This window comes from Catharus ustulatus, chromosome 27 (assembly GCF_009819885.2).
Source record: "Catharus ustulatus isolate bCatUst1 chromosome 27, bCatUst1.pri.v2, whole genome shotgun sequence".
Lineage (NCBI taxonomy): Eukaryota > Metazoa > Chordata > Aves > Passeriformes > Turdidae > Catharus > Catharus ustulatus.
Window position 1 is genome coordinate 2,837,983 of NC_046247.1, and position 12,734 is coordinate 2,850,716.

Sequence of the window (12,734 nt, forward strand, 5' to 3'; positions counted from 1 at the left end):
GACTCATTCCACTGTCTTTTAGGACTAGGACAGCCTGAAGCTTTTAGCACAGCTTAGTTGAAGATAAACTGGAAAATTCTGAGTGTTTAGAAAGGAAAAAACCCAACCCAGCTTAGGGACTCAGAGTGAGCATTCAAAATGTGGATTTTAAAAAGTGTTGGGCATAAAAAAACGCTGGAATTTTCCAACCAGGTAGATCTGTCTGTGATCTCATACTTAGTTATAAGATGTCCAAGTATCAGAAATTTGTCCATCTTGGGATTCATAGCGACTTTTCACCATGTTCCTAAATCACTTAAGCACAGGCTGGCTAAACAAGATCCATGCTTTTGCACAAACCAAGGCAGCCTCATTAAAACTCATTAAAACTTCTTAATTCTCCACAGATGAAGATTTGGGCCACTGGATTTTGTGTCTAGCTGGTCTAAAAGGTCTAAAAGCTGCCTAATTACTGAGAGGAGCTTTAAATGTTTATTTCTATGTAACTCAAAATGGATTCCCTGGTTTGATTTATTACCTGGATGATCTGATAAAATCTGACCACACATGGAGGACAGGGCTCTTTTGTAGCCTCAGAAAGACTGGTTCAACCTGGTGCTGAAATAAATCTCCCCAGAGATGAGTGCTTGCCTCAGTTTTCATCCCTCCTATGTCTTGCTGCATCCTTTCCCATCCTGGCACTGCTGCTTCCCTCAGGTGAGAGTTCACACTTTGCTGAGCTTTAGCTCAACATTCATCTTTAATATGTAAAATTGTTGGGGAAAACTGAAGATGTGTCTAAACCATGCTTTTCTTGGACTCATTTAAATCCTTCCCTCTCTCTTTTATCTGCTGCCTGCCCATCTGTGAGATCCTGGGACACCTCCTTCATCCCACTGACTGGATTTAATCACCAAAGCATCTCCATCTTCCAACTTTTGTAAGACAAAACTCCCCTCAAGGCCAGAGCTCTGACCATGTGTCCTGTGTGGCACATCCAGCTCTTTGTGCAGTGGAGATCACAATCCATACAACAGAAATAAACCCAGAGTTCTGCTTTATCTTTCCTGGATCTGAGCTGGATTTAGGTCTGGTCCTGTGCCTCAGCACTCACCACTGGCCTGTAAGATTTCCCTGCCAGCCAGGGCACACAGTGAAGTAAATCTCTTAGGGAAACATGGCTCTGAAAAATCCCAGGGATGAAATTCTGTCTTTATTCTTATTCCAGAGGGGCTGGAAGCTGCTGTGAATGTGTTGTCCCCTGTTTTGGCTGATTGTCCAGCCTCAGACCTCTCTTGCCACATGACTTTGTGAATAATTCTGTCATCTCTGCTGAGCCTTCACCTCCCTGCTGTGCCCCAACTGCAGTTTGTGTTTAAATAATCCTCCAAGCAGCTCAGCCCATGGTGATGCTATGTTTGATAGGTGGAGCCTCTCATCTCCAAGGAGCTTGGGGACAGTAAATGCAGAGCTTGTGTCACCCACTGCCATCCCCGGGCAGCAACAACAACAAAAAAAAATTGTTTAGGGAAAGTGCTTTTAGTGATGTATCAGTCTTTCCATAGGCACATATTTCCCCATCACTTGCTTATCACCACATCTTGTCTGAGATCCCTCTGGAAGGAGAGGGGCCCGAGCTGATGACAGCAGGAGTCAGCAGCTTGGAAAGGAATGTGCAGCAGAGTCCTCTGGGCTGTGTGTGCCAGGGAGCACATCCAGAGCCCCCCAAAGGCAGAGTCAGCAGCTGGAGCTCCAGAAATGTGTCTGAGCTCACTGGGCCCCTTCTCTCATGGATAGCCACTGCCATGCCAGGACAAACCAGGCTAATTTAGGAGCCTGTCACACAGCGGGCAGCACAGGATGTTCCAGATGAAGAGACATTTGTAGAACAAGCCCACAAATCTACACAAGAGCAGAGAATTGACATCACACCTGCACATGACCTCTGGAGCTGCTGCTTTAACCTTTCCCTGGCCAACCTGCTGCCCTGGCAGCCTCCTGTCCCAGGTTATAATGTAAAGATGTGCCCAAAAGTCTGGATCTGTTAAACCAGCTGTGGCAGTGATCCTGATCTCTGTGGGATATCTCCTGTTCATGGCCAGCTGTTAAACCAGCTGGGGCAGTGTTCTTTATCTTCCCACAGCCCATCCTCCCTCCAGGAGATCTCTCCTGTTCATGGCCACTGAGTCCCAGGGCATGGCTGATAAAATTCCATCATCCCATGGGGAGATGCTCCAGCCAGGGGAGGAGCCAAGCATTTCCTACCCTGATCAAATCTGAGATTTGGAACATCAGAGCAGCCTTTCCCACTGGATCCCAGAGGAAAACCAGACCTTTCTACAGGATCACCACTTCAACAAGAGCACTTCATCCAGACTGCTACCACCACCCTGACTAGAGGGGTGTCAGCTTGTATTCTGACTCTGTCAGTGGTTTTTCTTTTGTACCATTGAATGTATTTTAATTTTCTCTTTTTTTCCTATTAAATTGTATTGCTGACTTGGAGTCTCTCACTGGTTTTGCTTTCAAAACCATTACACCTCCTGCTCAGCTGATGGGTTTGGCCAGACAGAGGATGAGCCATATCATTCCTGTCTCCTGCTGCAGCCTTTGCTGCTTCCCCCATCTGCTCTGTCCTGTCTTAAGCACAGCCCCTTTAAGCCCAGCCCTGAACAGAACAGAGCACTCTTTGTCCCTAATTAAGATATTAAGGTATTGCCATAACACCCACAAAGAGCTGGGCTTTATTCTTTCTCTCCTGATGGGTCTTTCCCCCAAGAACCTCAAATCATGAAAGGAGTTAAGAGCTTCCATGCACCTTGTTCTGCAACCAAAACCATTATCCATTTCTTCTTTAATTTGCACTAATTGCTCTGAATTAAGGCTGTCTGTAGAAATGTACTCAGTTTGTATATTTGATGGGATGCCAGCAGACATAGGTGCTTGGGAGACACCAGACAGATTTTTATTCCCTTAAAGGAGCAAGCTGGAGCTTTCTTCCGAGGGACGTGAGCATTTTAATGATATGTTTTCTTCTGTCTCTCTCTTTTTTTTAAGGTTTTTTTTTTCCCTGGCTGTCTGATGGTTATTACTAAAATACACACACCAATAATTCCTTCCTCTGAGCCAGGCTCTCATGGCTGCAGAATGCAATTACCACAAATTAGTGTCTCATGGAAAAAACAAAGAGACAACAAAAAGCTCAAAAAACCCAAACAAACCCTAAACAAACCCTCCCAACTGCTTGGCATTTAAAACTCTACTTAAAACACCCAACAGGCAAGGGTGGTAATGAGATCTGCAAAGCAAAATGGTTTTACATGGGAAAAACTTTAAGTGAACACCACAGGGAAGGGATTTGCCTGCTTTGCCCTGTTGAGGTTCTGATTTCCTGGCCATGGAGACTCAGCCTCAGGAGTTGCCTCCTGGGTTCTGTTCCCAGCTCCCCAGCTGACATTTATGTCACCTGAGTTTTAAGATAATCAGAATTTATTGTCAATGAAAACACCATTTCTTAGCATTGCATGGTTGTTATGGTTCAATAAATGCCTCCTTATTTCAGAGCTGTAAGACTCAACAATTCCTCTGATACCTTTTACCCTCTCCCCATGGCCTGTGGTATTTTTCACAGCCCTTATATATGCATACAGATAAATAGATATATAGAGATATATAGATGCATAGGTATATAGATACATGGATAAATAGATATATAGTTATATAGATATATAGATTTTTTTATTTATTCAAGTGTTCTCTGAATTTTAGTGCAGTGAGGAACTGGCTTGGGCATGTGGCAAAAGGATTTATAGAGATGTTCTGTGGTCCTTTGTGAGCTGACACAAGGTTGTTGATGTTCACACAGGACTGGGATTTGATTTAGGTGCTCTTGATCACTCTTGGAAAGATGACCAGAATACCTAGAGTCTTTATAGCTGTTGGGTTGGAGCCTTTTCCCTGTTTGTGCTGCTCACTAGAGAAGGTCACTTCAAAGGTAGATGAGCTCTAATCATATCCCTGTGACAGAAATCCTCCTTCCCTGGAGCTTCAAAACCCACACATGTGGAAATTCGGATTTCTCAGGCTCTTCTCTACCTTGGAACTGGTCACTCTTGCCTAATATTTGAGCCTGGTTTGCTCAGGATTAATATTATTATTGCTGCTACTACTACTACTACTACTACTGCTACTATTGTTACAGAGTTCCCAGGATCCAGGGACACACATTTTCTCAACCTTATCTCCAAAAACTGGGGCTCAAACACTGACTTATTTTAGCAAAGAGCTACAGGGGAGAAAAGAGATTCAGCTAAATAAATGAATGAATGAGTCAATGAATGAATGAATAATTTAATAAGTCTGTTCATTAATTCACTTAATCAGATAAAGAACCAGTGATATCTCACCATGTGCTTTGCTGCATCTGAATTTCCTTACAAAACCAATACTCAGAATAATAAGAAAGGCCATGCTGATTTCCCAGTGTGAGCACTGACCAAGTAGTGCTCACAAAAACTCATGTTAAATAATTTGATTTCAAATGAAAAGAGCTGCATAACTGCATTTTCCTCCTTTTGTTCAGCATGATAGGGGAGACTGTCTCAGTGAAGCGAGTTTTAAATGTTTTGGTGATGGAGGAACCAGAAATTAATTGTTGTTCAGTGCATTTTTCCTTCCCACTGAGCATGCCAGGATAGAAAAGTCATAAGTCATCAAAGCTGGCCAGAAGTGCAGCAATCCTCTCAGAAATTGGGTGTCTGCAGTGATGCATGGTCTGCAAGAAAAATTATTTAAAAAATCAAATAATGGAACACCAGGCATCAAATACAATTTTATTTTGCAATTCCAAGCCTGCATGAAGGGTGATGTAAGACACCAGAGATGAGCAAGAGAAGCAGGAAGCCCTTAAGAAAGGAATCAGTCTTTGAACTGGGATTGTGGGCAGCATCCTTATGCCCATGCAGGGAAATTCAGCTAAAAGCTCTCACTGGAGCAAAATTCACACCTCAGGGCATCAGTGGCAGAGAAACCTCCCTGTTTCCATTAGTGCAGAGTCATCTCTCACAGGGGGGAATTACCCACCACTTCCAGCAGCTTCTTTTGTCCTGAAGGAATGCTCTGAATTACTGGAAGCTTTGTGTTGGCAGCTGGCCAATGCTATGGAGCAGAGAAGAAGCAGGAATTCTCTCTTTGGAGACCTCAGATTGGCTTGTGTGCCCTTTCTGATAAAAATATTCTTATCAAAATCATTGAGGGTTGAAAAAACCTCTGGGAGTCCAAGCTGTGCCCAATCCCCAGCCCAGAGCTCCCAGTGCCACCTCCAGGAATTCCTTGGACACCTCCAGGGATGGGGATCCAAACCTCCCTTCCAAGAGCCTTTTCCTGCTCAGGGAGGGTAAATCCCCTTTGGTGCAACCACTGAACCTCCAGATCTCATCCTCACCCCACATCAGAGCAAAAGGAAAACCTTTCTCCAAAAGAGAAGCACATCAATCCTGCAACTTTGGGATGGCACCAATGTTCCCAGCCAGGCCCTGCTCCTCTCCTCTGCTCTGGGTGCAGAAATACAGACCCAAAAAGCTTCTGCTTGACAAAAACTCTTCAAACAAGCACATCACTGCCTAGGAATTCACTTCCCAAATTTCATTGAGCTGAAAGCGTTCTGAGAGCCAGAATTCACTCCCTGCTTCCATTCCTCTTTGTAGCATCACTGCCACACAGTGCACTGCCTGAACCCAGGACTAATTCTAAGCAGATGGACCTGATTTCAGCTTGCTTTTTTTTTTTTTTTTTTTAAATAAATTTAATTTTATTTTTATTCTGGCAAGAAAGCCAGCCACACTGGGAAACATTCTCCTTTCACTTCTATACAAGGTAAACCAAAGCATTTCTGCTGGGGCATTTCTTTTTTGGCCCATGTCAACTAAATGGATGCTTTCAACCAGCAGCACAGCCTTCACTTTAGGTCAGTGTTTAACTGGTTCCCAAGCTTTTCTGCTGTCTCTCATTGAGCAAACAGTGGATTCCTATTTCCATGCTGCAAAGAGGTTTCCTGGCACTCACTGCTTTCTGTAGGATTAAGCTCTTAAGGGCAGACAAGTCTGGGAAGTTCCTACTACCCTGGGCTGAGAGGTCAAAGCACAGGCAGCAGCCTGGGTCCAAACATTTGTGTTGGAAAGGAGGTTCTCTAGGGAAATTGCCAGGTTGGGCACATTAAAACAATAACAGTGATGCCAGCAGAATCAATAGAATGCAAAGTGGAGAAGAACAAGGTTATTTCCAACTGCAGAGACGTTAACGCGGCTGAAATAAAAAGGAAACTTTTTAGCACAATGAAAGGAAATGTTTTAGCTTATACTGCTTATTTTCTTCTGTAATTGAGTCCATAAAACTCTTTGAAATTGGGTTTTTTTTTGGCCACCTAGCTCTGGGGTTTGTGATGTGCAAGTTCCAGACCCTGAGGAAGAGCAAACACCTGCACTGAGGGCAGGAGTGGGGACAGCTGCCACCAGAGTATTGCATCCTTGATTTTCATCTTTTCTTTTCCCTCCTTGAGGTGTCTGTATTGAGCACTCCTCTGCTGTGCCATGGTTTGAATTACTTTAAGTTTCTGAGTGTGGTGTAAGCACAGAAATCAACCTCTTTAGCCCAGAAAATGTATCCTGCTTTTTGAGCTGTAACTTTCCATTTGTGCCCCAGCACCAGGATAGGAGTGAGCATCATCCCAAACCTGCTGGGCTTTCACTGCTCACTTGTTTATACTAAAATAAAAATAAAAATAAAAATAAAAATAAAAATAAAAATAAAAATATAAATTCACTTGCTTATACTTAAATATAACTATAACTATAACTATAAATATAAATACTATAACTATAACTATAACTATAACTATAACTATAACTATAACTATAACTATAACTATAACTATAACTATAAATATAAATATAAATATAAATATAAATATAAATATAAATATAAATTCAGTGCAAGAATTGCAGTTTCTGGAATGAAATCTTGGAAGCCTCTGATTTATAACCAGATGTCCAATTTTGGGGGTTAAAGATCCAGGGACCTGATGCTGAAATGCACAGTTGCCTTAATTTTGGCTTGTATTTGGAAACTGTAAAAATCCCACCCATCACTCATCTCTCTTGTGCCTTGCAGGAAAATAACAAATGTCATAAAATGCTGGAGACTGCTCCAGCTTTGGAGTATCAGAGACTCCTCAATATTAAACTAAGCAGCCCCTGTGAAATAAAATTTGCCAGGGGAATGAGGGGAACCTGAGACACAGAGATTAAATATCTTCCATGAGCAAAGCACTGACCCCAGACATCCCAAATAACCTCCTGCTCTGCTCTCTTGGCTTTTCCCTTCTTGGTGGTGCCACAGGTCTGAGCCAGCTGTAAAACTTTGGGTTCTCATCAGGACTCAGAGCTGGTCTGTGCAGAATAATGACCCTGTCACAGCCCAACGTGGAGCCTTTAAATTCAGTGCTGGTGGCCTCTGGCAGGGCACAAGGGACACTTGCTGCTGGAATTACTCCTTGGATATATTCCTGTATTTATTTTCTCCCCATATGCTACAGCATATTTCACAAATGTGACATTTATTTGAGATGGAGGTAACAAACAGTTATGGGAAGAAAAGGATGAATCATAAAATGAAGGGTGGAGTGGTTTGGGTAGGAAATTACCTTCAGGATGAACTGTTCCAACCCCCTGCAATGGCAGGGACAACTTTCACTGTCCCAGGGTGCTCAAACCTGGCCTTGGGCACTGCCAGGGATCCAGGGGCAGCCACAGCTCCTCTGGGAATTCCATCCCAATATCCCATCCATCCCTGCCCTCTGGCAGTGGGAATTCATTCCCCCTTGTTCTGTAATTCCCCAGCCCCTCTCCAGCTCTCCTGGAGCCCCTTTAAACCCTGGAAGGGGCAGTTTCTGTGAGTGCTCACTCAGGCTGAGGATTTGCTGGATTATTCCGTGTAATGTGGTATATTGGGAAAGTCTTTGCTTTTAACGAAGTTGCTGCCTTGCATTTAGCTCCGTTCCAAGTCTTTAAAAGCAGCTGCTTATTTGTGGTCAGCTTAATTTTCACTGTAACTTCATTAGAAAAAAGAAAAAAAAGCACAGAATGAGAAATAATTCAAACCCTTCTAATGTGTTAAAGGAGGGTGTGTGGGGGCGGGTGGAATATCAGTGCAAGCTCTTCCAGGTTTCAGATTAACTTTATTATTGCAAAATGGGAAGCCTGTCTTTAACAAATTCATTAGAGGTTTGGTGATCCCTGAATTTCCTGGTGTGACTGCAGTGCTTGGCTGTGGGGAACAAAGAGCTCTGACCCCTCAGGTGTTCCCCATGCCTGTAAACCATCCAAAACCATGAAAAGCAGCAGCAGCAGCATAAGAAAATCAGGGTTTTTTTGGTCCAAAATACAATTCCAATGGCTGCATCATCAAAAGCAGGACAGCTGCTGTTTTGTTCATAAAAACCCCAGATGGAGAACATCTCCCAGCTCTGCTTGCAGCATTATTCCCTTTGGTTCAATCTTGATTTTGCTGATGTTTGTAAAGCACTGTGAGATGCAGGAGTTCAACAACTCCCATCTGAAATTTGGACATTTCTCTTTATTTTCAGCTAGGAATATTCCCAACATTCTGGGAATGCAGCCTGCACACTAAGGCAGATCTGAGAACAAATCCCCTTCTCAGGAAGGCTGCCTCCTTTCCTGGAGCTCCAGGAGATTGCATTTCATCTGCAGGAGTTCTGGAAACACATTTGGATATTACAGTAAATATCTCTGTGGGTAGAAAACAATCCAAGCAAAATTCTTCCCTCTCTGCAGTCAGGCAGGGACTGGATGCATTCATTTACCTGGAATTGCTCTGGTTTTGTAATGCAGGAAACAGGTAAAAGATATCAATGAGGCACATAGGAGATGCACCCATTTTCATGGATTTATTGCCAGTTAAATGTGGGAAGCCAGGACATCCCTCTGGGTGCCCTGGATGGTTCCAGACCCAGGCAGGGGCTCAGGAGCCTGGGCACAGAGCCCAAACCCCTGTGCCTTGGATTTCAACCCCTGGGAAAAATTACCATCCTTACAAGAAGAATTACAAGTCACAAAAAATAAGCAGAGTGTAGGTTAGATTATTATAAGGTGAAAAAGTAGGTTTTTAAGATTGTTTATAATAAGGGTCTGGGGTCAGGATGGAGGAACCTGGGCGTGTTCTGTCCTTCTTTCTCCTTCTTCCTGCATCCATCTTCTGGGTGATGTTGGCACTTTTGGATTGGTTTAGAGCAGAACCAGACTGTGCAATAGAAGTGATAGGTATTGGAAGATAACTGTAAATAATGTTGATGTAGTTTATAGTATAAAAAGATAATGCCAGCCCAGGGTGGGCAGTGTGCCTGGGGCTGAGCTGGGAACGGATCTGGGCTGGGCAGGGAAAGAACTTTGAGATGAGATAAAATAAACACCTCTGGAAACTACAGAAGAGTCTCCTGACTCTCTCTGGTGCTGGGGCTGGGACACAGAGACTCTAAAACACACACAGGTGCTCAGCTCAGGCTCCAGAGACACCACTGGCCACAGTTAAAGATGATCCCAGGGCCTGGTGTGGACAGGAATTCTGGTTTTTCTGGTTGGCAGCCAGGCACAGCAGTGAGTTTGGATCAGCCTGGCTTACAGGGAGGCAGACTTTTCTGATTATCCCAACTTTTCATTCTGCATTCACAGATATTTCCTGACACCGACTCATCAGGCTGGGAAGATGTCCAGGACTCCAAACATCAGGGTCAGGAAAGCAGATGCTGAAGATGCTTGTCAAGACCTCCTGCCTGAGCTGGATTTGGCCAGGAACTCCCAAAATAAAGCAGCAAGATCTGATGAAACCAGGATCATCTCTCCTGGCTCGCACCTTGTGCAGTCAATTGGCAAAGTGAGAGGGGATGGGCAAAGCAAAACGTGGTCACTGCAGTTATGGATCTTTAGACCTGACTTAAAATTAGACCTAGACCAAAATTAAGTGAGAGATCCATCCCTGACCTGAGTTTCTCTCACCCCAAGGACTCGGAGCAGGAGTGGCTCAGTTTTTATGAAAGTGGAACAGTAGGAAGGGATAACAGGGCTCAGGGGGCAGCAGGCACTGTTCAGTTGGCAGCTTGAGGAGTTTTGACAAGCCTGTGGTTTAACCCCGGATGAATTCACATTTTCTGAGTAATCTTCACGAGCAAAGCTCCCAAATCCAGCCTGCCACAAGCACCAGTGAGTGCTCAGCTCTGCCTCCAGCCAGAGCCCCCAGGCTGCCCCAAGGCAAGGAGCAGAGCTTTGTTTTGGGAGAAAATCTGGAAATACAGCCTTGAAAATCCTGGGGGGAGAGGATCAAGCTCCATTGCAACAAAAAGAACAATTTGCAGAAAATAAGTACGGATATTTTTTATTTTTTTGCTGATTCTTCTTGTTCAAATCCACGGGTTTAAGAGCTGCTGTGAAGGGAAAGTGAGCTGTGAAAAAAAATGCTTTTTGCCTGCAGCAAATTTATCCAGAGGGTACATTATATCCAGGGCTTCTTCCTTCAGATAATTTGTTGGCAAAGCAAATGCAGCTTCAGCAACGTTGGACTTTTGTTCTCAGTAAAATAACTTGGCTGGTGGATCAGCCTTTGACTGTAAGCGTTCCTGTCATCCCACAAAATATTTGAAATAAAAGGATGCTGGACTGTGCTTTTAGAGTTGGGTCCAAGAACCAGCTCCAAACCTGAGCTCCCAAGGGAACGCCTGGCTTGGTCACAGCTCAAATCTTTAAATCTTTCTGGAGCTCACTTGGTTTTTCCCTGGTTGCCCCATGTCCTGCTGCCAGCCAGGGAATTGTATTTCTGTGAATGTGCTTTTGGTTGGAGACCCCAGTCCAGGGGAGTTTTTAATGCAATGTCCTGGTTTGGAGGACAGGTGTCTGCTAAGAAAGGCAGGAGCCTCTTTGAAACCCAGAATGGAAACCCCTTCCCTCCAAATTATTACAATTTTGAAATCACAGGGCTCTCAGGCAAAGATATGGGAATAGGAATAACAGTTCTTTACTAGGGAAATTAAAATAGAAATACAGAATTCCAAAGAACAACCCCAAGCCCTGGCAGAGTCAGAATCCAAGCTGACAGCCGTCAGTCAGGCAGGGTGTTGGCAGCAGTCCCATCCCATGGTGGCTGCATCCTCCTGCAGTGACAGATGTGGCTCAGCTGGAGCAGTGCTCCTGGACAAGGTGCAGTTTCCCTCCGGAGCTCCAGTGGTGATGTGGAGCAATCCCGTTTCCCTCTGGAGTCCAGTGGAGAAAGGGTTCCCTTAGTGTCCCAAACCCTCTGTTTTTATCTTGGTAAGAAATGTTGGGCTCTTCCCCTGGCTGGAGCAACTCCCAATGGGATGCAGTAATTTTATCAGTGCCACAGTGGGACTCAATGGCCATGAGCAGAAAATGACTGGCTGGAGGAAGGATGGGTTGTGAAAAGATAAAGAACACTGCCCCAGCTGGTTTATAAACCATGGCCATGAGCAGGAGATATCCCATGAGATAAAGAACACTGCCCCAGCTGGTTTATAAACCATGGCCATGAACAGGAGATATCCCATGAGATAAAGAACACTGCCCCAGCTGGTTTATAAACCATGGCCATGAACAGGAGATATCCCATGAGAACACTGCCCCAGCTGGTTTCAATGGATGCCCATTAGCAGAATATCTCCCACAGAGATCAGGATCACTGTCCCACCCTTAACAGATGGTGATAGAACAGATACCTTTGATCACATCCTGAATTGGAACCCAAGACATGCAACAAAACCCATTTCCACAATTCCGTTTGCTCAGGGAAAGGAAAATCATCTTGAGCTCCCTGTTAGGGAAATGACCAGTCAGTAACATGGACAAAGCCTGGAAAAGTTGAAACCACGCAGTGTTAACATGAGTTGACATTTCATGTCAATTTTGAAGTATTTTAAAGAGGAAGATAGGGAAGAATTATCTATTTAGATGAAGAAATTATTAAAATACCTGGAAAAAAAGAGAGAAAGTGTTTAATTGTATGTGTATGTATGCAAATGTGCACGTGAGACCAGAAATCAGGTGAAACTGTTTGTTCTTGAATTCCTGCTCTTGGTTTGTTCCCAATTCCTGGGAATCCTGCTCTTGGAACCTCCCTGATGCACCTGGACATGGTCTGGGCTTGGAGGGGCACAGGAGAGAGCAAGGACAGCACCCACTGGAGTTCTGTGTCACTGATTTCTGGCAGGCTTTGAAATGTGCCTGATCCACCACACCCAGGAAAAAGAACTGACAACAATTGAAAACAAAACCCAGTCATTTTGTGTTTTGCTTAATAAAAGGATTTCTAGAATGGGCAGCCTGGAGAGGGGCAGGATTAGGAACTAGCTCTAAATTTGTATTATTTTGTCAGGAGTTTATTTAATATTTAAATTTATTATTATGTCCAAATCAAGTTGCACTCAGATCCTCTACAGCTCCTCCCTCCCTGTCCCATCCTGTTGGGATCTGATCCCAAAATCCCATTTGCTGCTGGGGTAAATCTTTATGTCCTTTACATTGAAACCAAGACCTTTACAATCTTTACATTTTTACACTGTCAAATAATTAAATTAATTTGTGCTCCTCATCCTCCCACCCCCTGTGCCTGGCAGATTTCCAGCAATCCTTTCATTGTGTATTGAAGTAAAAAATGCAGCTCTGACACAGAACAAGTCC